The sequence below is a fragment of the Macadamia integrifolia genome, chromosome 6 (genome assembly GCF_013358625.1).
Source record: "Macadamia integrifolia cultivar HAES 741 chromosome 6, SCU_Mint_v3, whole genome shotgun sequence".
NCBI lineage: Eukaryota > Viridiplantae > Streptophyta > Magnoliopsida > Proteales > Proteaceae > Macadamia > Macadamia integrifolia.
In genome coordinates, this window is record NC_056562.1 from 24,174,424 (window position 1) to 24,179,438 (window position 5,015).

Here is a 5,015-nt window from a genome sequence, read left to right on the forward strand (position 1 = left end):
TGTGTACCTATATGTAATAAAGAAATTCATATTTTTTCAAAAGAAAAAAAAATGAACAATTGATGTAGCGCATGCCACCTCAATGATTTTTCTATTAATTTTTAAGAGATAAAATTAATAAAAATGTGATGTGAGGGGTGTGACTACCCCACTAGTTAGACAACACTCTCCCTTTCATTTTTTAGGAAAAGAATGATATTAAAAAATAGATTGTAACTTATGCATAATTAATTATTTTTCTCATTTTCAATTTGGCTTGTATTTTTTTTTCTTTTTTTTTTTTGTGGGGTTGGGGGCGGTAAAAATTGACTCGTGGTTTGGTTGCCATTGGATAGATGGTTAATAAAAAAAACATTGGAGGGTTGGGAAACATTTTGGTAGATTATATTTCAAAACTTAGTAGTGTATTCAATAACTCATCATGTATGGGCTTCTCCCAAAGCATTATGCTCGTGGAAGGAATATTGAATTGGATTGAAAAAGTACTTATTTTACGGTTATCAATCGTTAAGGATTTTTTTTTAAAAATAATTGGGGATATAAAATAGGAAAAAAATAATAGGAAGTTTCTTTGAATACTCTCCATCAAAAAATGTCAAGCAAATTACTATGAAATACAATATCAAAATTTTAATCGGTAAAATGATTAAGTTAAAACTTAGGTAGGATTGAGGATGAGTTTCTAGTTCAATGGCCGGCTGCCAGGCAATTGGGCTTTGGCGTAAGTCTAAGGAAGGTCGTCTTTGGTTTAACCCTCCTATACCCAAAATAGGCTTTTAAAACTCTGGGGCACCCGAAAAAAAGGAGATTAAGTGGAGTCCAAGTGTAGATCAAATACCATTTTAGAATGATTCTCGTACGAGGACTTGATGCGAACTTTTGAATGGACACCCAACACAGTGTTAATCTTCAACTTCATGGCTTTACCTAGAAAAGGTGTATTTCATGTATCAACTCGAGATAAGTGTTGAACTAGAGCATCAACAACAAGAGTGAGTTTCAGCATCTTACGTAGAATGAATGGTCAAAATGCCTATTAAGGATTATTGTGACAATAACGATTTGCCCAGGAGGAATTATCCTCTTATTTGAATTAAGGAATAACGAGTTGCCACCTATAATAGGATCTAGGACCCACATTCAAAATACATAACTCCTTATAAGCCTGTTAGACCATGAGATCGGATTTAAATTAAGCTGTCAACTAAGAAAGGTGTTAGGCTACCCAGTCCATTTGGTTAAACCAACTTTCCCATTTATTTGGTATTTCAATATATATATATATATATTATTAAATTAAACACATCATGCGAGAGTTCATAGAAATAAAATGTAAAAATAAATATAAATAAACAGATTGATAAATATATATAGCGCACAAAAATTAAAATAAAGACTCACCCTTTAGCATGTGCTAAAAACAAAGTTAATATTATGAAATAATAAATAATGAATCATAAAATGACTAAAATGCCCCCTAATGTATGAAACCTTATGAATAATTAAATATAAATAATCATAAAAAGACATAAGAAGCGCATAAAAATGCTACCCTGATCAGAAAAAAAACTACTTTAGAAAATTGTAACAAAATATTACCTAAATAAAAAAAATGCCACTATATGTATAATATTAAAATATAATGAATGTAAAACAAACATATAAAAATACATAAAAATGTAAAAAATTTAAACTGATGTGAATCCTAGTGAGAAACACAAAAGAATGCAACAAAATAAGGTTTGAGTTAGTTTCCGATTACCTTAAGCTAGCAGTTGGCAACAATGAGGAGCGTGGGATGGGATATCGTATAAAAGGAGCAAGGAGCCATTTCAAAGGGAGAAGAGAGAAATAGGCATAGAGGGTGCTAGCTTACGGTAAGCTAGTGGCTTACCCAACATTTTTACAAATAATTATTTTAAAACTTTAAGTTTAAAATAAATAGTAAAAAACAAAAATTGTCTTCATGCTAAAATACATGAAAACATCTAACATGCATGCAAAAGAAGTTTGCAACTGAAAAAAAGGACCATATATAGGCTAGCATTAGTATGTTAATAAAATATGAAATAATAATTAATATAAATTTTAATAAAACTCTAATTATAAACACATCATATTGCATGAAAAATAAAAATACTTAAAATGCATGTAAAATTATGGAATTCAAGATATAGGTGAATAGTACCTATATGGGATTAGATAATGAATCATAACATAAAGATGAAACTAAAAGATACTCGAAATAATAAAAATCCAAAACTAGTCATCATGTCACTAGGAAAGGAAAATATGAATAAAAATACAAAACAAAAAGAAATATTCATGAGAATATTATATCATATTTATAAACATAATAACAACATGATACCGAAGTAATAAGTCTTGAATCAAAATATATATGGGGGTTTTCTTGCTCGCTGCTTTTGCTTGTGATCTACAATCACCCTAACAACTTTAGGGGCAAAAAAACCTAACATGTTGTGGTGCCCGGTAGGGTGACTTCACTTGCTTCTCGGCTGAAAAATTAGATTCAATATATCATTGCTACCTCGCAAGGGGTTACAATGACATGCCCTTAATTAGACATATTTAAAAAAAACACAAGATTCTATTTTAAAACGAAAAATATAAAAATTTGGTTGAAGAAAATAAATTCTTTAAGGATCAAGTATATAAAAGATTAGGTTCCGAGGATGTGCAAAACACAGATGGGATGAATCTCAAGTCATTGCTGCAATGTTCTCTTCTTAGGTTTTAGAGTTGGGATTTTAATCTACGAAGGTTCACTAAAATATGTAGAATGCTTTATTATATTGTTAAAGCTCGAGGGGTTTTTTTTTTTTTTTTTTTATTATCCTCCAAAGCATTGAAGGTTACTTTATTTTTTTCTAATGATTTTTATAAATATTTATTTAGCCGATTCAACCATATTTTTCCATCTTATCTGACTACTTATTTTGAGATTTGTGTTCATTGCAGCAGCTCCTTATAATGCTCTAATTAGTTATCCCTTGTTTCAATGACAATTTAAGAAGAAGAAGGTACAGAGATGTTTCTCAAGGTTTTCTTGTAAAGTAGCCTAACGGCCTGTTTGTGTTTTGAATTATTGTAATAATTTTTCTTGTGATTTCAGTTTTATAAATTATTCTATATACTTTATACTAAATAAAAAAGTTACAGAACGAATTGTTTTGGTTTTAATTTGTAATATTGAAGAATGACGAATCAAATCATTTTCCTGACACTATTTGGTTTTCATCTCGAAGCATTATTGTGCCATTCATAATGCCCTATAGACCTTTCAAGATTCCATTTTCTTTTGAGCTTGTCTAACATTGAAAATAAATAAACTTTGATTCCAAGAACATTGCGTCAAACAAACAATGCATACTAGAGTAGAATGCACTCCAAAGTCACGATAACATTTTTGATATCCATGTATACACATTCACATATTTGACTTATTTGTGATCTAAGAAAATAATTTTGCTTTAACAAAAAAAATAAAAATAAAAAATAAAATAAAATAAAATAAAGAAAAGAAAAACTTGGAAAAAAAGAGAAAAAAATGCATAATTAATAGATGAATTGAAGATAACATTTATTATATTATTTATTTTGAGCTGGATACCTTTATTACACTCTCTCTCTCATACTCTATCTCTCTTTCAAATCCTCTCACCCTCAACATTTAGCCACACGTGCATTTGCACATGTAATTTTTACTAGTACATATATACATACATACATGCATACAAAATACGAGTACGTAAAAAATGTATAAAAATAATGATAACTTTTTTTCTTATAATGACGGCTTTAAATCATGTAACAACCGATTTTTACCTATGAATTAAATACCTTCAAGAATAAAATAAGAGACAATCAAAAGAAGGTTACAAGACATTCACTTATAAATAAGCTTATGAAAAAAAAAAAAATTGGGGATCAAATCGATTGACGCTGATTTCAATCCAAATTGACGGATCAATCAGATTGTTCACAATCGATTATGGTCCAAATTGAGTGATTTGATCAATCTAATTCCTCCAAAAAAAAAAAAAAAAGTAACATAGAAAATTTAATGCCAAAGGATTGTATACTACAGTTGGAAAACCAAGTTTTTCGATTTGACTCGTCCTTTTTAAAACTTGGTGAATTGGATGAGTCAAACCTGACCAGGAAGAGTCATTTTTTTTTAATTATTTTCTTCTTCTTCTCCTCAAGTGAGAAAGAAGGTGATGCTATGATTATTTTGTACGTGAAAAGAAAAAAATTGACTAATATCGAAGACAACGACCACAAATTCCATTGTTTTATTTTATTTAATTTAATTGTAGTCTACTAGAAAAATTCATAACTTATAACAAAAATGCAGAGTCCATGAAAACTCAAATTGACTCGGAACTAATTTGATGACTTCTTAAACCTGGAGGGCTTTTCATAACTCGTGATTGGGTTTTATGTATTCCACTCAAGCTGGTTTTTTTTTTTTTTTTTTTGGGTTCACCTGCTGCTCCGATTTGCCCATTCTATTATATTTATTGTGAAAATTTCTTTCCTTTGCAGTCTTCTGTATATCTTTTTGAAATTCCTGAAGTAGTTCCATGCTTAGCTGCTGATTAAGGGTTTAGTCGGATTTGTCTTGTCGTACTTAATGTTTACCCTTTAGATGTTTTTTTTTTTTTTTTTCCTAACACACTCAAGCTCATTTGATGCACATAACGCGGCAGAAGGTGTGATGCGGCTGATGCCTCATGATAGTCATGACTCATGAGTCATGAATAATGGATGCGTTATGTGTATATATGGAGGCAGGCCGCTTCTCTGATGCTTTCCTGGATTATTGATTATTCTCAGCTTTTAGTTATTGAGAATCTGAACAGTTCACTCTTAATCGGACGGATAAGAAAGCTTCTGTACGTATGCGTGTTTCACGCGTAAGACTTTGGAGGCGCTTTTGGCCTTCAAGAGGTTAGGTGGAAAAATCGGGTTTCTCGAGGAACTATTTT